The sequence below is a fragment of the Oncorhynchus kisutch genome, linkage group LG8 (genome assembly GCF_002021735.2).
Source record: "Oncorhynchus kisutch isolate 150728-3 linkage group LG8, Okis_V2, whole genome shotgun sequence".
NCBI classification, from domain to species: Eukaryota; Metazoa; Chordata; class Actinopteri; order Salmoniformes; family Salmonidae; genus Oncorhynchus; species Oncorhynchus kisutch.
This window is the reverse complement of record NC_034181.2, coordinates 17,322,536-17,347,014: the sequence shown is the minus strand read 5'-3', so window position 1 is coordinate 17,347,014 and position 24,479 is coordinate 17,322,536. Positions and strand designations below refer to the sequence as shown.

Below are 24,479 nucleotides of genomic sequence, written 5' to 3'. Positions count from 1 at the left end.
GAATGTGGCCCCCCCGAGGCAGAACAGTGTGCGTGTGTGTTTAACAGGGCTACCATCCCAGTCAGACAGATTCCGGTCGGAACATAGAGCTTGGCCAAAGCAGATTCCATCACTAAATAACCCAGAATATGCTTCCAGCAGAGGGCTCTCACACACACACGCATCAATATCATATGATTAACCATGTTTGCTACTGAAATGGTGCTAATGTTCGCTAGGTTTGCCCTTCCCTGTCTCACACTCACATTGTGTAGGATAGTCTGGTATGAGAGTGATGGAGAGAGATGGAGAGCGAGCTGGAGGAGAGAGCGAGGTAGAGGAGAGATGGAGAGCGAGAACGAGGTAGAGGAGAGAGAGCGAGGTAGAGGAGAGAGCGAGGTAGAGCGAGGTAGAGGAGAGAGCGAGGTAGAGGAGAGAGCGAGGTAGAGGAGAGAGCGAGGTAGTGGAGAGAGCGAGGTAGTGGAGAGAGCGAGGTAGTGGAGAGAGCGAGGTAGTGGAGAGAGCGAGGTAGAGGAGAGAGCGAGGTAGAGGAGAGAGCGAGGTAGAGGCGAGAGCGAGGTAGAGGAGAGAGCGAGGTAGTGGAGAGAGCGAGGTAGTGGAGAGAGCGAGGTAGAGGAGAGATGGAGAGCGAGAGCGAGGTAGAGGAGAGAGCGAGGTAGAGGAGAGAGCGAGGTAGAGGAGAGAGCGAGGTAGAGGAGAGAGCGAGGGCTACAGACAGATGGACATCTTTAATCAATAATCCAGGAACGCTCCAACAAGTATGTCATGTGTTAACCACTCACTGTGTGTAAACACTTTAGCAGCTTTTACATCCCTTTCCTCTTTACTTACCCCCCCAAACTCTTTCTTGCACACTGACTGCTGCCACCAGACCCTCCCCTCAGGCATCAGTCTAACCTAGGTTACACAACAGGCCTCCCTCCTCACCTCAGGCATCAGTCTAACCTAGGTTACACAACAGGCCTCCCTCCTCACCTCAGGCATCAGTCTAACCTAGGTTACACAACAGGCCTCCCTCCTCCCCTCAGACCTCAGTCTAACCTAGGTTACACAACAGGCCTCCCTCCTCACCTCAGGCATCAGTCTAACCTAGGTTACACAACAGGCCTCCCTCCTCCCCTCAGGCCTCAGTCTAACCTAGGTTACACAACAGGCCTCCCTCCTCACCTCAGGCATCAGTCTAACCTAGGTTACACAACAGGCCTCCCTCCTCCCCTCAGACCTCAGTCTAACCTAGGTTACACAACAGGCCTCCCTCCTCACCTCAGGCATCAGTCTAACCTAGGTTACACAACAGGCCTCCCTCCTCCCCTCAGGCATCAGTCTAAACAGGGTTACACAACAGGCCTCCCTCCTCCCCTCAGACCTCAGTCTAAACTGGGTTACACAACAGGCCTCCCTCCTCCCCTCAGACCTCAGTCTAAACAGGGTTACACAACAGGCCTCCCTCCTCCCCTCAGACCTCAGTCTAAACAGGGTTACACAACAGGTCTCCCTCCTCCCCTCAGACCTCAGTCTAAACTGGGTTACACAATGGGCCTCCTTCCTCCCCTCCGTCACCTCACTGAACTGACATTCACCTGTCAAGTCAATGTCAAGTCAAAGCTATGTAGTGGAACCCTTGCAGAGGTAAGCCTTCCAGGCAACACATGCCCTGACCAGGAAAAACAGACAGGCTATAACTAGGACCCAGAGATGTTCCTGGTTGGGTCACATGGAATAAAAGGGAAATGTAACTCCAACAAGTCAACAGGTGTAACTAGTGAATTATTAACCCTGACCTTAAACATCCTAAAATAACTATTGGGTCTAAGCAACAGTAACTATGACATTCTTACCCCAGCCCACTTCCCTAGCTACGTTCACACAACTTCTCAGAGAACAGAAATACAATTATTTTTGATTCAAATGGGGGAAAGTAATGAATAAGTGACAGACAGGTGAGACGCAGTCAGGCTTCTCAGAAGGCTAGGCTGGTTAGAGCAAGAGACTATGGTGGACATCATATCATAGATGGTAAACATGTGGTCTACGAGGCTCATAACGGAATGAGGCCCATCAAATAGAGAATTACAACATATCTAATTCTCTCTCCTTCTCCACAATGTTTTCTCATTCATTCCCTTCATGGATTTACAATGAATAAACAGGTGTAAGAAAGATGGTGTAAATAGCTTGGTCCTCCACCTTGTCTTTCAATACAACACGATGCTGTTGTTACACTGTAACACCACTGTAAGAGCAGAATCAACAACCTCTGCATAATCCAAACAGTTGCTTTGTGAGATGTTAAAGTTGGCCATTGTTATGTAAATGCAGGGTTAAAAGTACCAGTGGCCTGGCTTTGGCCCCAGGTGAGAGAAGGTCCACCGAAGCCATGACCCAGTCAGACGACAGGGGGGGGGGGTCGGCCTGCGTAGGTGGAAACATAAAAGTCTGATCCTTTTGGGTAAAAACACTAGGGTAAATTGGGTAAAACACTAGGGTAAATTGGGTAAAACACTAGGGTAAATTGGGTAAAACACTAGGGTAAATTGGGTAAAACACTAGGGTAAATTGGGTAAAACACTAGGGTAAATTGGGTAAAACACTAGGGTAAATTGGGTAAAACACTAGGGTAAATTGGGTAAAACACTAGGGTAAATTGGGTAAAACACTAGGGTAAATTGGGTAAAACACTAGGGTAAATTGGGTAAAACACTAGGGTAAATTGGGTAAAACACTAGGGTAAATTGGGTAAAACACTAGGGTAAATTGGGTAAAACACTAGGGTAAATTGGGTAAAACACTAGGGTAAATTGGGTAAAACACTAGGGTAAATTGGGTAAAACACTAGGGTAAATTGGGTAAAACACTAGGGTAAATTGGGTAAAACACTAGGGTAAATTGGGTAAAACACTAGGGTAAATTGGGTAAAACACTAGGGTAAATTGGGTAAAACACTAGGGTAAATTGGGTAAAACACTAGGGTAAATTGGGTAAAACACTAGGGTAAATTGGGTAAAACACTAGGGTAAATTGGGTAAAACACTAGGGTAAATTGGGTAAAACACTAGGGTAAATTGGGTAAAACACTAGGGTAAATCCTGTATGGATGTACTTGACCACAATACTCCTCCTTCCCTCTGCATCTACCATACCAGTGGTGGCGAAACGTTTTGGCTCGTTTTCGAAATTCAAAGGGTGGCCGCACAGATTTTTGGGGATTGATTTGTTTGCAGGCCAGAAAAAAAGGGCAATTATTTAAAAATATATACGTTCATTGTCATTTCTGCAAACTTTCTATCTAGTTGCAGACATTCAAGAGAAGCTACCCCCCCCCCCTCTCACTCTCTAAGTGTCTGATTCGTCCCCACTGAATAATCACTTTTACATGCCCGGTTACTGAGCTGCATTCCCACATTCATGACCAATCAGTGACCTCTTTCCATTCTGCTGGCCAATCAATTATCTCCATCTTGGGTCATTTGAAGTCACAGGTTTACAACTTGTTTACTAGATTAACAACCTTCCCGTTGTTTTCGTGATAGATAAAATACATTTTGGTTTAGCATAGATACTGTATATCTGAGATGCAGTAAAGAATGGTTCAACTTATACAGAGTTTTTACTCATTCGATGTGCAATTGTCAGGAGTCAAATGTATAGTTATATATTAAGCATATCAGTCCATTGTTTAAAAAAAAAATTGTTAAAGGACCACATGAATAGATTTCTAATTCTATGGTTAGGACAATGCAAAATAACCATAAACTTGCCCTTTAAAAGTCATTGAGAAAACCTACTGATCAAAGCACAAAGAACAAGTGTGTCGGTGGACAAATGAAACCTGAAAAGTATCTGAGTGACTTTTACTTTGGTGTTCAGCTGAAACTAACAGGGACAAAGTCTACATGAAGGAACAGGCTCAGGCCTGTGTGTGTGTATGTGTGTGTGTGTGTGTGTGTGTGTCATTTGAAAGAAAGCATTTATAACTGCTTAGCAAACTCTACCAGTACTCATTTCAGTGCAGTTAATTGTTAGCAGTAACAAACAGCCTTAGGAGGATCCCATCTAAGAGTACAGGTGATGGATGCTTAGATCTTAAGAAACAGCAGAACCAGGGGCCAACACTTAGAACATTACTTGCAAGCCAGTACTGTCATCAAAGAGAGCCCAAACTAAATACTGTGTTGAAAGGTGGGCTCCATGAATTCACTTCAGATTCCAAACAACATTAAAACAATGACCAAATCAGGCACACACACAGCATCACAGAAACACAGAGAGGACGCTATTGGGGGGGTGTCCCACAATAAATGACACACTAAGGTGTGACAAAGAGACTTTAAAATACATTACCAGTATAATTCTAGTGCATAGTATGTCATTACAGCATGAAATTAAACTACATGGTAGCAGTGTAACCAAAGAATGGTTTCAAACTAAAATCCATTCTGGGAACACATTTTCTTTTTTACAATAGCAACCTCACCAGAAGTGTGTATAGCATTCAATGCTACCTACAGCATGTAGACAGGAAGACAAAATAACCCTACTTTTCATGACAATAAGTCTGTGCCATAGTGGGAGCAGAAAACATGACCCCATTACTTTCACGAGTTATCATTTTATGTTACTTCCATGGCAGCTGGCCATCGTTGCCTAATGAAGGGGAAACATTGACATGAACATTCCAAGACCGTCTGCAATGGAATGCATCTGGCACTGTGTGATAGTGCTAAGCCTTTGTGGAAATGTGAAACTATAATAAATGAATATGCTCAGATTTCTAACCATAGTATAATGTTTAAGTTCAGTAAAAGCCTGTGTCAAGCAGCACAGTGTCTGTCTGGGTTTGTTACTGTAGCTTTCTGTTTGACAAAGTTGGGTTGTAAAAGTATGAATAGAGTCATAAAAGTCTTATGTAAACTTTCTCCTCTCCCCTTCCTCTCTCTATCACTCTATTCTGTAGCTCCCTTTCTCACAGTGTGTTACTCTCTCACTCACTCGCTCGTACACACACACATTCCGGTGTGCGCTCATTGCGTACAGGAACCCGTCAGTGTAATTTGTTCCATGCGGGTTATGCGGACTACTCCCTTTGTTTCGTGTTTCTGGTTTACAGCTCTGACATCATCAGTGCGAGCCGAGCAAAGTAAAAATAATGTCAGAGAGAACTACATCTGTCTGGAGAGAAACCAGGGGGTTACCATCATCATACTCACGTGTGCGTTTTCAGTGTTAGTTAAATAAAAATATATAAAATGTAATTAGAGAGGAGGATGTGTACCATCATCCTACTGTCCTGAGTAAAGGGAACTTTGTGAAGTGTGTGTGTGTGTGTGTGTGTGTGAGTGAGAGAGAAAGTGAAGTTTGAAGAGTACTGTGAGCGAAGAGAGCTCCACTGTGGACTTTGTAGCGATGAGCTCATCCTGACTACCTGGGATGGCAGGCCAGGAGAGGCCTCGGGCACAGTAGGTCTGTACTGGATCTGTCACACACAGTTAACAAAATATATATATATATATATATATATATATATATATATATATATATATACACAAAATAAAAAGACAAAATATATATATATATATATATATATATACACAAAATAAAAAGACACATGATCAACACAATACAAACCTCACAATCTAATGTAAAAGTGATTGCTAGAAAACCACATCCTGACATTTTAGACCAGGGGAAGGAAACAGATCGACAACAACTAAGTCCCCCAAAAATGTGCATTTGTAAATAACAATAATTTCCTACCTTGATCGCATTGAGACACGATCGAGACTCTTTTTTGATTTGTAGGAATATTTGGGAACAGATTTCCTAAATTAAACAAATGTTTTGCTCTATTCCTGGTGATTTCCTGGTGATTTTCCTGGTGACTGCATATGCTGCCATAGAAATATAATTAATATACCGCACATCCCCATTCAAGTCAATGATGGCATAATGGGTGGACTGGAGGCTATTGTGAGTGTACCCATAAGAGCAAAGCAGGAAGTAAAAGCAGGAAGTAAAAGCAGCAAGTGTACCCATCGATACAGATGCGGTAAAGAGGTCACTCAAACTCGATCAAAACAATGGATTCACTATGGAAACACATGGGGGAAAGGGCCATGGGGGGGGGGGGATCCAGTCTCCTCATTTCTCCCCTGCAAAATGTCTGTATGCTAGCTATGCTAAACAGCTTAAACCAAATGGGAGTTAGCATTCACTTCTAAACATGAAAAAGGACAGCTTCTATATGTTATGCAGTGAAAACAGCCTAATATATCCAGATCAGACTTTAGTAACCACATTGTGGGCCTATTAGAATACATGCAGGGCCTTTAGAAAGTATTCACACCCGTTTCATTTTTTCAGAATTTGTTGTGTTACAGCCTGAATTTAAAATATATTTAATTTAGATTTTTGGGGGGCACTGGCCTACACACAATAACCCATAATGTCAAAGTGGAATTATGTTTTTTGAGTCAATAAGTATTTAACCACTTTCGTATGGCAAGGGTAAATCATTTCAGGAGTAAAAATGTGCTTAATAAGTCACATAATAAGTTGCATGGACTCAATGTGTGCAATAATAGTGTAATTGTGAACGACTACCTCATCTCTGAACCCCACACATAAATTTAGCAGCAAAGTCCCTCAGTTGAGCAGTGAATTTCAGGGAGGTTTTCCATTGCCTCACAAAGAAGGGCACCCATTGGTAGATGAGAAAGAAAATAAAGCATACATTGAATATCCCTTAGAGCATAGAAAAGTTATTAATTACACTTTGAATGGTGTATCAATACACCCAGTTACTACAAATATACAAGCGTCCTCCCTAACTCAGTTGCCGGAGAGGAAGAAAACTGCTCAGGGATTTCACCATGAGGCCAATGGTGACTTTAAAACAGTTACATTGTAGTCCCCGTGCTGTGTACGAAGACCAAACAAACATGTATACCAAACACAGGGTTGAGACCCAAACAAAATAGCCAGGAGTACCTTGATTAAATACACAGTCGCACAATGATTATCACATGGGACGAGACCCGTAATTATCGGCACAATACACGTGGCACGAAAGCCAAAACAATACAGGACAGGTACTCACACGACCAACGGACATTGGAACAATAAATCGACAAGACAACGGTGAACAAAGGGCACACTTATACAATTACTAATCAATGGGAATAGGGACCAGGTGTGCGTAATGACAGTTCCGGAGGGATCCGTGACAAGAATACCAATATTACAAAACATGTATTCTGTTTGCAACAAGGCACTAAATGAATACTGCAAAAAATGTGGCAAAGCAATTAACTTTTTGTCCTGACAACAAAAGTGTTATGTTTAGGGCAAATCCAATACATTACTGAGTACCACTCTCCATATTTTTAAGCATAGTGGTGACTGCATCATGTTATGGGTATGCTTGTAATCATTAAGGACTTGGGAGTTTTTCAGGATAAAAATAAATGGAATGGAGCTGAGCACAGGCAAAATCCTAGAGGGAAACCTGGTTCAGTCTGCTTTCCACTCGACACAGAGATTAATTCACATTTCAGCAGGACAATAATCTAAAACACAAGACCAAATCTACAATGGAGTTGCTTATCAAGAAGACAGGGAATGTTCCTGAGTGGCAGAGTCGCAGTTTTGACTTAAATCTACTTGAGAATCTATGGCAAGACCTGAAAATTATTTTCTAGCAATGATTAACAACCAATTTGACACAAAGTTTGAAGATTAATTTTAAATAAATGGGGATACGTTGCACAATCCAGGTGTGGAAAGCTCTTAGAGACTTACCCAGAAAGACTCACAGCTGTAATCGCTGCCAAATGTGTTTCTACAAAGTATTGACTCAGAGATATGAATATTTATGTAAATACTATATTTCTGTTTTTAATTTAACACATTTGCAAACATTTCTAAAAACATGTTTTCACTTTGTCATTATGGGGTATTGTGTGTAGATGGGTGAGAAAAATAATCAGATTTAATCCATTTTTTAATTCAGGCTGTAATAACAAAATGTGGAATAAGTCAAGGGGTATGAATACTTCCTGAAGTCATTGTAAATAAAATAAAATTTTATTTGTCACGTGTCGAATACAACAGGTGTAGACCTTACAGTGAAATGCTTATTTACAAGTCCTTAAACATCAATGCGTCAAGCAGTTAAGAAAAATAAGAGTTTAAGTAAAAAATTGAAAATAAAAATGTTAAGTTACAAATAATTAAACAGCAGCAGTAAAATAACAATAGCGAGGCCATATACAGGGGGTACCGGTACAGAGTCAATGTGGAGGCTATATACAGGGGGTACCGGAACAGAGTCAATGTGGAGGCTATATACAGGGGGTACCGGAACAGAGTCAATGTGGAGGCTTTATACAGGGGGTACCGGAACAGAGTCAATGTGGAGGCTATATACAGGGGGTACCGGAACAGAGTCAATGTGGAGGCTATATACAGGGGGTACCGGAACAGAGTCAATGTGGAGGCTATATACAGGGGGTACCGGAACAGAGTCAATGTGGAGGCTTTATACAGGGGGTACCGGAACAGAGTCAATGTGGAGGCTATATACAGGGGGTACCGGAACAGAGTCAATGTGGAGGCTATATACAGGGGGTACCGGAACAGAGTCAATGTGGAGGCTTTATACAGGGGGTACCGGAACAGAGTCAATGTGGAGGCTATATACAGGGGGTACCGGAACAGAGTCAATGTGGAGGCTTTATACAGGGGGTACCGGTACAGAGTCAATGTGGAGGCTATATACAGGGGGTACCGGAACAGAGTCAATGTGGAGGCTATATACAGGGGGTACCGGAACAGAGTCAATGTGGAGGCTTTATACAGGGGGTACCGGAACAGAGTCAATGTGGAGGCTATATACAGGGGGTACCGGAACAGAGTCAATGTGGAGGCTATATACAGGGGGTACCGGAACAGAGTCAATGTGGAGGCTATATACAGGGGGTACCGGAACCGAGTCAATGTGGAGGCTTTATACAGGGGGTACCGGTACAGAGTCAATGTGGAGGCTATATACAGGGGGTACCGGTACCGAGTCAATGTGGAGGCTTTATACAGGGGGTACCGGTACAGAGTCAATGTGGAGGCTATATACAGGGGGTACCGGTACAGAGTCAATGTGGAGGCTATATACAGGGGGTACCGGTACCGAGTCAATGTGGAGGCTTTATACAGGGGGTACCGGTACCGAGTCAATGTGGAGGCTATATACAGGGGGTACCGGTACAGAGTCAATGTGGAGGCTATATACAGGGGGTACCGGAACAGAGTCAATGTGCGTGGGCACCAGTTAGTCGAGGTAATATGTACATGTAGGTAGAGTTAAAGTGACTATGCATAGATAATAACCAGAGAGTAGCAGCAGCGTAAAAGAGGGGTCTGGGTAGCCCTTTGATTAGCTATTCAGGAGTCTTATGGAATGTGGGTAGAAGCTGTTAAGAAGCCTTTTGGACCTAGATTTGGCACTCCGGTACCGCTTGCCGTGCGGTAGCAGAGAGAACAGTCTATGACAAGGGTGGCTGGAGTCATTGACAATTTTTAGGGACTTCCTCTGACACCAACTGGTATAGAGGCCCTGGATGGCAGGAAGCTTGGCCCCAGTGATGTACCGGGCCATACGCACTACCCTCTGTAGTGCCTTGCGATCAGAGGCAGAGCAGTTGCTATACCAGGCAGTGATGCAACCATGCTCTCGATGTTGCAGCTGTAGAACCTTTTGAGGATCTGAGGACCCATGCCAAATCTTTTCAGTCTTCTGAGTGGGAATACGTTTTGTCGTGCGCTCTTCACGACTGTCTTAGTGTGTATGGACCATGAGAGTTTGTTGGTGATGTGGACACCAAGGAACTTGAAGCTCTCAACCTGCTCCATTACAGCCCCATTGATGAGAATGGGGGCGTGCTCGGTCTTCCTTTTCCTGTAGTCCATAATCATCTCCTTTGTCTTGAACACGTTGAGGGAGTTGTTGTTGTCCTGGCACCACATGGCCAGGTCTCAGACCTCCTCCCTATAGGCTGTCACATCGTTGTCAGTGATCAGGCTTACCACTGTTGTGTCGTCAACAAACTTAATGAGGATGTTGGAGTCGTGCCTGACCATGCAGTCATGAGTGAACAGGGAGTACAGGAGGGGACTGAGCATACACGCCTGAGGGGCCCCCGTGTTGAGGATCAGCGTGGCGGATGCGTTTTTACCTACCCTAACCACCTGGAGGCGGCCTGTCAGAAAGTCCAGGATCTAGTTGATGAGGGAGGTGTTTATTCCCAGGGTCCTTAGCTTAGTGATGAGCTTTGAGGGCACTATGGTGTTGAACACTGAGCTGTAGTCAATGAACAGCATTCTCACATAGGTGTTCCTTTTGTCCAGGAGGGAAAGGCAGTGTTGAGTGCAATAGAGATTGCATCATGAGTGGATCTGTTGGGGCAGTATACAAATTGGAGTGGGTCTAGGGTTTCTGGGATGATGGTGTTGATGTGAGCTATGACCAGCCTTTCGAAGCACTTCAAGGCTACAGACGTGAGTTCTACGGGTTGGTAGTCATTTTGGCAGGTTACCTTAGTGTTCTTGGACACAGAGACTATGATGGTCTGCTTGAAACATGTTGGTATTACAGACTCAGTCAGGGACAAGTTGAAAATGTCCGTGAAGACACATGCTCGTTTGTCAGCGCGTGCTCGGAGTACACATCCTGGTAATCCGTTTGGCCCTGCGGCCTTGTGGATGTTGACCTGTTTTAAGGTCTTTCTCACATCCGCTAAGTAGAGCGTGATCATAACAGTCATGTTACTTGCCTCGAAGTGAGCATAGAAGTAATTTAGCTCATCTGGTTGGCTTGTGTCAATGGGCAGCTTGCGGCTGTGCTTCCGTTTATAGCCTGTAATAGTTTGAATGCCCTGCCACATCCTACAAGCGTCGGAGCAGGTCTAGTATGATTCAATATTAGTCCTGTATTGACTGCTTGATGGTTCGTCGGAGGGCATAGCGGGATTTCTTATAAGATTCCAGGTTAGAGTCCCGCTCCTTGAAAGCAGCAGCTCTACCCTTTGGCTCAATGCGGATATTGCCTGTGATCCATGGCTTCTGGTTGGGGTATGCACGCACGGTCACTATGGGAACCGTACGTGATGGATTTGACGAATATCCACTTTGTTGGATAAGATTTGTTGAATGTGCGCCAATCCGGTCAATGGAACGTCTGTGTTCCATTGACCTTTATCGCATCTACTGTATGGGAAAAGACCCATTCAATATGTGCTGTGATTTGTTGATACAAATCAACTGACATTCCACTGCATGAGCCACATCAATTAACATAATTTGAATGAAAATTCTACATTACCAAAGAAACTATTGCATCACAATACCAGGCAGCCATTGTGGGTGTACATATGACTTTACCAGTCATGGGTACAGTTGCCAGGGTAATTGCCAGGGTTAGAGATTCCAAGCCCGTTCTGTTCATTCTAGGCAACCGGAGACTCGAATGCAACAACAGGTTGTGAAGAGTCCATGTTACCGCAGAAACGGACTCAACCACACAAATGCCAGGCTGTCCCGTCTTCAGCCAGCTGTTTGTTTCAAAAAACAAAACACATGACATTCTTCATCCATAACCATCGGTTACACAGTTACACGGTAACTGTGCCAGCTCTACCTGATAGACCAGTGGTAGTAAATAGTGTGTGCAATGTGTAACCTCTAGATCGTTGGGAAGGGCTTCTTAGTAAGCATTTCACGTAAGAAAGGCTACACCCATTGTACTCGGCGCATGTGACAAATAACATTTGATTTAATTTGACAGAACCGAAGGACAAATTCATTTCCTGTGTTGAATGACAGTGGGCTCCTTCAATGAACGTTCAGTTCCATTTCTGTTCTAGTTCCCTTGGCCCTTAACCCTTCAAAAGTTCCCCGATGTGAACCATTGAGACCATTAGGTAACTAACTATATTAGGTACTGAACCAAATGCCCAGCAGCAGGACCATAAGCAGAGCTATAGGTAAAACTAATCACCATAATGTCCCCACGTTAATATAAGCCAAAGCAATCCTGTCCTTTCCCTGGGCAGCAGCGTGAGGTGTCAGACATGTCAGTGACCTGACTCCTTCTCACAATCAGGATGCAAACACTGTTTTATACTGAGCAAAAATATAGAAACGCAACATGCAACAATTTCAAAGATTTTGCTGAGTTACAGCTCATGTAAGGAAATCTGACAATTTAAATAAATTAGCACCTAATCTATATATTCCACATGACTGGGCAGGGGCGCAGTCATGGGTGGGCCTGGGAGGGCATATTGTCCCAAGCACCTGTATAATGATCATGCTGTTTAATCTGCTTCATGATATGCCACACCTGTCAGGTGGATGAATTATCTTGGCAAAGGAGAAAGGCTCACTAACAGGGATGTAAACAAATTTATGCATTACATTTTAGAGAAACAAGCTTTTTGTGAGTATGGAACATTTCTGGGATCTTTAATTTCAGCTCATGAAACATGGGACCAACACTTTACATGTCGCGTTTATATTTTGTTCAGTGTAATAAGAGATGTCACAAATTATAACATTGCCTAACAAGCTTTTTCGGATTATTGCAAACGGGATATGATGTTTATATGCATTAACTCACAAACAGAATAGTTGAATATCCAGAATAATAAGGGGATCTTGCTGTGCGTGTAAACGTGGTCAGTGTTATCCTGAGAAAGTACGTGCATGGTGGTCAGAGGATAGGGAGGTGTTCTTTCAGGTCTGTGCTTCACACACTGCCAATGCAAAACTAACAGGCTGAATTACCAGGTAGGTAAACTGGATTAACTTGATATCAAGGGAGGATTGTTGACTCTGAAAGATCCATTGGTTAGCCAAAACAAACATCATATCCATTTCTCCTCAGAAGGACATGGCGATAAGAGATCTTTATCCTTCCACTGAAACAAAGAGCACACTGAGTGCACCGGGCTAACACAGGCGTACTTGGAAATACACGTCAGACTGTTTCCAGCACACATGCTTTAGGCTATGTGTTAGCCAGGTGTGTGTGTGTGTGTGAGATACTGAGAAATGCTCTGTCCCGCAATCAGAGTGAAACGGGGGACTATGGGAGGAAGAGCTAGCTATGTGTTGCCCAGTTCCTCCGTAGTAATGTCATTGTTAGTATTTTGGGGGATTATAAAAAGGGACCTGGTGATAAATTGTCTTTTAGTAATAATGAGATGTTCCAAGCAGCTGTAACATCTGTTAGTGCACTTTAAGCAAACATCAATGACGTACGCATGGCCGTAGCATTCACATGGTACTATTCTTCGGAGTCTCTTTTGTCTCATTGTAAACTACTTAGTGGGGGTCATAGACTTAATATTTTTCATAGCTAGGGCCAGTAGTTTTTTACTGTTCATGTGAGCTGAGCAGGAAAAACTCTGGACTGACCAGTTCCGTCTACTTATAGCCTGAGTATGTGACCTCAGCTGACTAGGAAAAACTCCTGGCTTTACTCATAGACGATTAATGAACACAGAAAGAATGACATACACTGAGTGTATAAAACATTAAGAACACCTGCTCTTTCCATGACATAGACTAACCAGGCAAAATCTATGATCCCTTATTGATGTCACGTGCAACTCAATATTAGGAAAGTCAAATCAAATCAAATTTTATTTGTCACATACACATGGTTAGCAGATGTTAATGCGAGTGTAGCGAAATGCTTATGCTTCTAGTTCCGACAATGCAGTAATAACCAACAAGTAATCTAACTAACAATTCCAAAACTACTGTCTTATACACAGTGTAAGGGGATAAAGAATATGTACATAAGGATATATGAATGAGTGATGGTACAGAGCAGCATAGGCAAGATACAGTAGATGGTATCGAGTACAGTATATACATATGAGATGAGTATGTAAACAAAGTGGCATAGTTAAAGTAGCTAGTGATACATGTATTACATAAGGATACAGTCGATGATATAGAGTACAGTATATACGTATGCATATGAGATGAATAATGTAGGGTAAAGTGTTCTTAATGTTCTGTACACTCAGTGTATGTTCCATGCAATACATATGTTGCTACAACTTAAAGCTGTGGTCACCAACCTTTTTGGAGTCGAGATCACTTTGCGAGTCAAAATGCAAGCCTAGATCTCTCGTCATTCTTTTTAAACATGAACCTATTTAAAAAAAGAGTACTGTAGTAATGAGGTGTGTGCATTAGGCTATAGACCCAAAACATTATCACAGCATAATGGCTTTGCTTGAATTTCCCTGCCAATGCATTCTTCTCAAACCATTTGTTTTAAATAATATTTCAACATTTGAGGTAGGCTATATGAGGTAGGCTATATGGAGGTAGGCTATATGGAGGTAGGCTATATGGAGGTAGGCTATATGATCACACCGGTAATGTATCAGTTGTTGCATTACTCGTGAGGCACATCTGAGTGATCATACATATAAATCCTTTCCTTTTTATTTTACTGGGGAGAAGGAGAGAGCAGCAGGGTCCGCCTCTCAACATCCCTCCCCTCTACTTTTCCTCCACTGACACTGACCAAAAGGGGACACAGTCTTCCAGCTGATGGCAAAACTCAAGTCACATTATTTCTGCCTCGTGCACAAATTCATGTTGTTATTCCTATGACCAGAGAAAGTGAAATATTCCTCTATATAAAGAAGACCCAAACCGCTAATAATAACAACGCAAGCCTATGGATCCACTTTCCTACTCATTCATTACAACGGCAGTGCTGCTTGTACTGCATGTAGGAAGAACGCACATTTTATGGTTTATAAAAGTGTTGAATACAAAGTGTTGACAGTGCTGATTAAGAACTTAAACATGAACTCACTCAAAAACAGCAGCTCTTTGCTGTATTCGTTGACCGTCTCTCTACTCATGGTTTTAAAAGTTTAGAAATCTCAGTATCAGCTTTGCTGTAACTTTCTTTTACGCCTGCTACATTGCTGCAGACACGGTAATCTGAGCCAGCTGATTGGCCAGTGCACTTGATTTGCTCGCCACGGGCCCGCCAGAAAGCCAGTTTGTACCTTCAGACATATGAAATGGTTCAAGGAATGCCTTGGTTGGTGACCACTAACTTAAAGCATAGTTTGGTACAGTGACAATGACCTCTGTTTTGGTGTTGTTAAGTTGTGTGATTTTTTTTTATTTTATTGAGATCACACAGTCATACAGGGGAAAAATAAAGACCGATAACAGGCTTTACACTCTGTTACATGACATACTTTATACAAATCATGATCAATATATCAAACGTCAAAAATGTACAGAGTAACAAAATAAAAATAGTAGTTTCATCAACCAACTCCAGGGAATTAATTCTGAACACAATGGCCTGAGCGTAACAGGTTGGATCTCTTCGCGCGTATCGCGGCGTCTTGGCAACCAACGGTGATGTTAGAAATAGCGTCTGTCTGAGGGCTCTAGCTGTCGGTCTGTTAACGCAGGGTTTCCTAGAGAGGCCTTTGACAGAGGTGGTCAGACCGGCCCCTGACCTCACAACCTCTGAGATCTGATGCTTGTCTCTCTTACAACACTGTGTGTCTGTGTGTGTGTGTGTGTGGACATGTTTAACTATTCTTGTGGGGACCAGAAGTCCCCACAAGAATAGTAAACAAACAACAATTTGACCAACTGGGGACAACTGCCTTCAACTGAAATGTGTCTTTGCATTTAACCCAACCCCTCTGAATGAGAGAGGTGCGGGGGGGGGCTGCCTTAAATCGACATCCACATCTTCGGCGCCCTGGGAACAGTGGGTTAACTGCCTTATTTCTAGGGGGTTTAAGGTTAAGGTTACAGTTAGTGTTAGAATTATGTTTAAGGTTTTAGGCTCCCGAGTGGCGCAGCGGTCTAAGGCATTGCATCTCAGTACTAGAGGCGTCACTGCAGACCCTAGTTCGATTCCACGCTGTATCACAACCGGCTGTGATTGGGAGTCCCATATGGCGGCGCACAATTGGCCCAGTCATCCATCCGGGTTAGGGTTTGGCTGGGGTAGGTCGTCATTGTAAATAAAAATGTGTTCTTAACAGACTTTCCTGGTTAAATAAATAATAAGGTTAAGGTAAAGTATAGGTTAGGGAAAATAGGATTTTGAATGGGACTGAACTGTCAGCTGTGTGGACATGTTTAAATATACTTCTGTGGAATTAAGAACAAACTAACAAAAATCTGACCAACTGGGGACATTTTGTTAGTCCCTACAAGGTCAAATGCTATTTCTAGGGGGTTTAGGGTGAAACTCTTAAGGATCCGCCCCTTTATTTCAATTTCTGCCTAAAATGACATACCCAAATCTAACTGCCTGAAGCAAGGATATGCATATTCTTGGTACCATTTGAAAGGAAACACTTTGAAGTTCGTGGAAATATGAAAGGAATGTAGGCAAATATAACACAATGGATCTGGTAAAAGATAATACAAAGAAAATAAAAACCGTTCTTTTGTATTTTTTTGGTATCATCATCTTTCAAATGCAAAAGAAAGGCCATAATGTATTATTTCAGCCAAGGTGCAATTAACCATTGCATTTCTGTTAAAAATGATGTATCAAGACTGCCCAAATGTGCCTAATCTGTTTATTAATAACTTTTTATGTTAAAAATTGTGCACTCTCCTCAAACAATAGCATGGTATTCTCTCATTGTAATAGCTAATGTAAATTGGACAGTGCAGTTAGATTTACAAGAATTTAAGCTTTCTGACAATATTAGATATGTCTATATCCTGGGAAATGTTCTTGTTACTTCCAACCTCATTCTAATCACATTAGCCTAAGTTAGCTCAAGCATCCCATGGAAGGGACACCAATCCCAAATACATTTTTTAAGGTTAGAATTGGAGAGTGAGTGAAAGAGGGGGGGTTTACTCTCCTGTACGGGTAAGTGTCAGGTGTCACAATCTTCCTGTTCTATAAATATACCACACATGAAAAGTGATAAAAAATTGCATTGTGACAGCTGAGGGCACACTGGGTGACACGCTATACATCTACAAGAGAGGAACAGAACAGTCCACCAGCACTAAGCCTACTGCTCTGAATCCTCCAAAAGGAACAAATGGTACAGACTAAACCTTTGACCTGATCCAATCTTAGGTCAAAAAGATCAACTAGGGGGCACTTATATTTGCCCTGTTTCACACATGTACATAACCTCTACAAGTGTGTGGTGAAATAGAAATGTGTTTTTTTGCATATCCCATTCTCCCTGAGACTCCCTTGGAGAGTGAGGTCATGAAATGGGATCACCCAGATAATACATTAAGTTCGTTGGAAGTTGTGGGTACGTACGTTTTTGGTTTCCCATTGGTTCTGGGAAAAAGCCATAAGTTTCCTGACCGTTTTTAATGGTGTCAATTTTGCCTGTTCTGGGAACATACATGTCTAGGTTGTAGGGACGTTCTGAGAACATTTTACCATGGTTTGCTGAAAGTTTTCCTGGGAGGTTTTATTAACATTCTGAGAAAGGAAATTCTGAGTTATTTTAAGGTAATTAAATCACGTTCTGAGAACATGTTTCATTTAGGTTAACTGTTTTGAACCCTTAGCACTGATAGGACACATGGAAATGTATTTGCTTAGGCATTAATCATGCAAACAAATTCCTTTTTTGATTGTGACATGGCATCAGTGAGATTCAAACCTACGATCTTCTGTTCTTTAGTCCTGGAATTAGTCCACTGCGACACCAGGACAGAGCTAGCATTCAATTTTTTTGTGTGTTTAAAAAAAAAAAACTCATACAAAGCTCTTCATTTCAGTCTATTCAGACAGACCCCATTTCAAAGAAAACAAGGCACAGCCAACACACCTGAACACACTAACCAAGATAGCGGATATTAAGTTTTGTTGATGCTGACATTCTGAACGTTACTAATTTTTTCTTGTGGTTTTTATGGAAAGTTTTATTCATGTGCTGAGAACATGACTTTAAATAGAACCATGAGGAAACCTGTAGAAAACGTTATGCTGAAGTACTGAATTTTCCGCAGAAGAAAACTGTTTCTTAACATTCTCTGAACAATTTGAAAATATTTTAAATAGAACCATGAGGAGACCTGTAAGAAACATTATGCTGAAGTACTGAAAATCCCACCTACGAGAAACATGGTTCTGAGAACATTATGTGCTAGCTGGGCAGCCATTATTGACAGCACTCTGTGAGCAATTAGGGCTAAGGTGGGCAGATTGTTTTACGAAGTCAGTTCACGGATTCGAACTAGTAACTTTTTGATATCTGGCCCAACGCTCTAAACACTAGGCCGCCTGCTGCCCCAGGATAGGACTGATTCTGTCCAAAAGGCTATTGTCTCCAACACACACAAACAGACAACCATCAAACCACAACACACAAATAAGTGCACAGCTCACGCGCATGGACACACAGACACACAAAATGACAAAATCAAAGATAGTCGCCTCACACAGCAATTCCGGAAACAGGGTTAAAGTGATTACGATGGCCCTCTCTAGGCTCTTCACTTCCTCTACAGCTGTTCTCCATATCCTTTCCTGTGTGTACACACACACTTCCTCTGTCTGAATGCTCAAATCCTCTTCTCTCTATGAAAGCTCATCCATCCTCTTTCTTCTACCAGAGTTCACCCTCTCTTGGTTCATCAACCTCTCCTCTCCTGGTTCACCCCCTCTCCTCTCCTGGTAGACACCATCACCTATCCTCTCCTGGTTCGCCCCCTCTCCTCTCCTGGTTCGCCCCCTCTCCTCTCCTGGTTCGCCCCCTCTCCTCTCCTCTCCTGGTTCACCCCATCTCCTCTCCTGATTCACCCCATCTCCTCTCCTGATTCACCCCATCTCCTCTCCTCTCCTGGTTCACCCCATCTCCTCTCCTCTCCTGGTTCACCCCATCTCCTCTCCTCTCCTGGTTCACCCCATCTCCTCTCCTCTCCTGGTTCACCCCATCTCCTCTCTTCTCCTTGTTCACCCCCTCTCTTCTCCTGGTTCACCCACTCTCCTCTCTTGGTTCACCCCTTCTTTTTAGGCTGGGTTTCTGTACAGCACTTTGAGATATCAGCTGATGTACGAAGGGCTATATAAATAAATTTGATTTGATTTGATTCTCCTCCCCTCTCCTGGTTCACCCCTTCTCCTCCCCTCTCCTGGTTCACCCCTTCTCCTCCCCTCTCCTGGTTCACCCCTTCTCCTCCCCTCTCCTGGTTCACCCCTTCTCCTCCCCTCTCCTGGTTCACCCCTTCTCCTCCCCTCTCCTGGTTCACCCCTTCTCCTCTCCTCTCCTGGTTCGCCCCATCTCCTCTCCTCTCCTGGTTCGCCCCATCTCCTCTCCTCTCCTGGTTCGCCCCATCTCCTCTCCTCTCCTGGTTCGCCCCATCTCCTCTCCTCTCCTGGTTCGCCCCATCTCCTCTCCTCTCCTGGTTCGCCCCATCTCCTCTCCTCTCCTGGTTCGCCCCATCTCCTCTCCTGGTTCGCCCCATCTCCTCTCCTGGTTCGCCCCCTCTCCTCTCCTGGTTCGCCCCCTCTCCTCTCCTCTCCTGGATCGCCCCCCTCTCCTCTCCTCTCCTCTCCTGGATCGCCCCCCTCTTCTCTCTTGGTAGACTCCCTCTCCTCTCCTCTCTTCTCTTGGTTCACACCCTCTCCTCTCTTGGTAGACCCCCTCTCCTCTTCTCTCCTGGTTCACACCCTCTCCTCTCCTGAATCGCTCCCCTCTCCTCTCCTGAATCGCTCCTCTCTCCTCTCCTCTCCTGGATCGCTCCCCTCTCCTCGTTTGTCCCCATCTCGTTATTTGCCCCCCTCTCCGGGTTCACACTCCCTCTCCTCCCCTGGTTCACCCCCTTTCCTTTCCTCTCCTGGTTCTCCCTCTCTCCTGGTTCTCCCGCTCTCCTGTGTGATTAATGGATACAGAACACAGTCAGATTGTTTGTTCATCTGAAGAGAGTAGTGTTAACTGCCTGGTCATGCACTGCTGAAACCAAACACATCTGAAAGTCCAGTGTCACTGCTGCAGTATGCCAAATACCACACAAGACATTCCCTCTCAGGAAAAATAACCAAGGTAATTTGATATTTGGAATATATGGTAGTGATCTCCTAAATAGCTAATTCTGTTGTGCCTTCCCCTAACCTCCACTCTCTCTCGCTTTGTATGCCAACATTCTCATACAAGTATCGGACTTGCAACCCTCTTCTCCTTAATATACCCTTTCTGTGTCGTGCTGTGGGCACTAAAATTTGTGATGGATCTGGGGCATACCAAGGGACTCAGGAATACCAAAAACATCCTTTAAATAGATAACTCTGATAAGGTCTGGGAACTGGGAAAACAGCCCAAATTTAACAACACTAAGAGGCCACTGGGTCAATGTCTACCACTTAACTACTACATGTTCATTCCCTTTTCTGGTGTGTGTGTACACAGTGAATTTACACAAGCCAAACTCAGAGATGAGTAGTCCTATAGATATTGATAATTTTCCACTTCAAACATTAACATTGGGTTTGTCTAAAGAGATTCAACATAGATGCACGGACAGACACTAAAATAACAATGACAATTCTCCTACACAAGGCAACACATGACAGCACAAAGTATAGAACCATAGCTACCTTTCAGCTTCATGAGGGTGGGGGCTTGTTCATGAGGGTGGGGGCTTGCTCTGTAGCTATGTGTGAGCGACAGCTAGTATGTAAAAAAAAATCCGCATTTTTCTCTGTGTCCACACAAACAAACAGAAGCACACAGAGAGGAAACGGGCTGGCCTGGGCCTCTCAACTATTCTTTCATGGATGGGATTCTCCTCCCATTAACGATCTTCAGTTGTCTCCTGAATAAAACTCCTCAGCATTATGTCATGGCTCAGCCCTCTGAGAGAAGCCCTGAGGGAACACACTCCAGGCTGCACACACAAATGCACTGCATAGTGGATAGGTGTTCATCATGACTGATCCTGCCAGATCAGTCACCATGGAAGTCAGGACACGAGAAGGTAATACGCTTTTTTAGGAAAAACTACTGCAAAGTAGCCAATGATGTTTGAAACAGACATGAATCTTTAGGGAGCATAAATCCTTTTTTTTTTTTTGCTCCTGTGGCTTGCTGAGACTTGTGCTATAACACGACCGAGCAGCATTTTCTCACCTTACAACAAAGGCTCCTCACAAAGTAAGCCTGAGGTGAGATCCATCCATATTTCCTTTGTATTATTATATATATATATATTTTTTTTAATACTCTGCATCGTTGGGAAGGGCTCGTAAGCAAGCCTTTCACGGTAAAGTCTACATCCGTTGTATTCGGTGCATGTGACAAATAAGAAAAACCCTGTAGCTAGATTGTCAACTAACTATCTAACCACAGTTGTCTGGAGCGTGCATGGTGCTTGCAGTACTACAGTAGTTGGATTCCTGCATGGGCCACATATACTATACTGAATGTGTTGACTGTGCATCTACTACCATTTTACACTTTGCGGGTATATTTTTAAGACAAAATCACTCTCACTTGCAGTAATAACTACTATCCAAATGTTTATCAAGGATTTTTATTTTTTACCTCTCTACCATGATAGGGGTTTTCACACACCCTACACCTTCCAGCACCAGCACCCTACACCTTCCAGCACCCTACACCTTCCAGCACCCTACACCTTCCAGCACCCTACACCTTCCAGCACCAGCACCCTACACCTTCCAGCACCCTACACCTTCCAGCACCCTACACCTTCCAGCACCCTACACCTTCCAGCACCAGCACCCAACACCTTCCAGCACCAGCACACTACACCTTCCAGCACCAGCACCCTACACCTTCCAGCACCAGCACCCTACACCTTCCAGCACCCTACACCTTCCAGCACCCTACACCTTCCAGCACCAGCACCCTACACCTTCCAGCACCAGCACACTACACCTTCCAGCACCAGCACACTACACCTTCCAGCACCAGCACCGCACACCTTCCAGCACCCTACACCTTCCAGAACCCTACACCTTCCAGAACCCTACACCTTCCAGCACCCTACACCTTCCAGCACCCTACACCTTCCAGCTCCAGCACCCTACACCTTCCAGCACCCTACACCCTCCAGCTCCAGCACCCTACACATTCCAGCACCAATGTTCCCTCTAAACTGCGCGGCCACACAGCAGCCCCGAGACTGCTGCACAAAGCCCAGAAGAACTATCAGCCCAAGGAGAGAAGCATGAGATTTAACTTCACTCAACTTCGTAGAGTTTTCCCTGTTAGTTAACACTATCAACGTTTCCCTTTACTGTGGCAAATGTGATGGAATCATCTCAATATTAGCCACTTCCCATTCAACATACCCGAAACAAAATGAACTATGCAAGAGATTTTGCTGAAGGCAGAAAACATCAGAGTAGGATTCTACTGAGCACGACTCAGCCCGTACTCTACACAGACCGGTGCAGCATAACCAAATAACGCTGCAAAAGGCCTATATGCAAATAGACCATTGCCACATACGGATCTGTGCCATACAGCTGTGGTCGTGCGTAGTTTAGCTTCTTTTGAGATCAAAGCAAGAGCTGCATGTAGCCTTGTGTGCACATTTTGTTTATATCCTTTGCAAGTTAGTGATTAGCCCAGTTAGGTAAAGGGGCAGTGTTGTATTTTGAGACGGTCTTGAATAAGCTAAGTAGCCAATAGGCAGAGGGTAGCATAATGTGTCTGATTCTCTGTAATAATGGTATGGGAATAATAATGCGTTTTATTTTGTAAAGTGGTTTCTTGCATCAAACAACAAAAAAACATTTTCAGTCACCACCTTGTCTGAAGGACAAGTGGATAAACAGGTTAATGTCAAGCCCTGCAAGTTTTTCCTCAAAAGGCTCATGGAATGCAGGCCTACATTGAACACCACACATTGGCTGGAAGTTGCAGACCGGAAATTTGCTCAGTACCCCAAAAGATTTGAGGGAACATTGACCAGCAGGCATCTCCTATTACCTAAAACTGTCATTTTCCAATATTGTTAGAATGTATTAGTAATAGTCTCATAATGTTCAACTTCCTTCGTGGGCACTGCCAGTATAACCAATGATCCACTCAGCACAAGTCAGCTGACAAGACAGCGTGGACATGGTCCCACCGTAATCAGTCAGCTATGACATGCAGGACTACATCGGGTTTAGTGACAGAGTGGACATGGTCACACAGTAATCAGTCAGCTATGACATGCAGGACTACATCGGGTTTAGTGACAGAGTTAGTGGCTCACACTATTTCACAATGCCCAGTGCCCACTGTGTACACTCACTCTTTTACTCTGTCTGTCTTGCTTTCCTTCAAAACCATCTTAAAGATCCATCATCTTGTCTGTGTCTATCTCATTACATATTGCTGAAGTAAAACCCACTGATTCAGCAAACAGCCATATTATCTTGTGCCTGGGAATAAATGGTGATTAACATTCCAATAGCATTCATCTGCATAGATGTAATCGCCATTTAACTAGGCAAGTCAGTTTAGAACAAATTCTTATTTACAATGATGGCCTAGGAACTGTGGCAGAACGACTTTATCAGCTCAGGGATTCAATCTAGCAATTTTTCGGTTACTGGCCCAACGCTCTAACCACTAGTCTACCTGCTGCCCCAGAGTGGCAGGTACCTGCCGCCCACGTCAGAGGTAGCTGTTGGCTTTAGAAAGACAGCTGCCATTTTCTCACCATGTTTCTCCTCAGTAGAAGTGAGGGGAATGCTTGTCTGTGTTTGTGACCTTTCAATGACAGACAGATGGTGTTGTTTGTACTACAATATTTGGTTTATTGTCTGTTTTGCCAGTTTAAGATAAAGCCCTAAAATCTGCATGTTTGTTTTCATCAGACGATCCATCAATTCATTCCTTTTCCTCTATTCGAGAAAACTTCTCTCAGTTTAAGAACATGTTCGCATTTCATTCTAGATACAACACTCGTCCCTTCATTCTAGAACATTTGTTCCTTCACTCTAGAACACCTTTTATTCTAGAACAGAGGTTGAACAAGACAATTGCCTCAGGTAAGAGGAGGCCATCCATCCAACATAGCTTGGTTACCAACTTCCTCGATTAAAAAAGGGCAACAGTATCTGAAAACAGGGAAGACATGGATCGGCAATGCTATTCTCTTAGCCTGTTCTGCTGGCCAACAACGGAGGCATGAATCTAAAATCGCAGGCTGGCACCTAGGCTACAATTCTGTTGCTACACGTCTGCTATCCCAACAACACATCGGAATTCAACAACACACTTTTCCCTTTACTCTCCTTCATTTAAACCGCTGATGACGTTCGTTCAGGTGGCTTGGGTTCCACGGCTGCTGCCAGTGTGACAGTTGTGAATGGGGAAGCGCGTACACACACATGCAGGCATCATGAGCACAGGGTCGACTGCAGGATGTTGCCCTCGTCAGAGCTAAGATTACACACACACACAGGA

The 24,479-nt window shown here is 43.7% G+C and overlaps 1 protein-coding gene across 2 annotated transcripts in view; it reads right to left on the bottom strand.

Annotated features, from left to right (window-relative positions):
* The window catches only part of LOC109894940 (G protein-coupled receptor kinase 5-like), a 42,115-nt gene that overhangs the window by 13,526 nt on the left and 4,110 nt on the right, over positions 1-24,479 (bottom strand). The window lies entirely within an intron of this gene.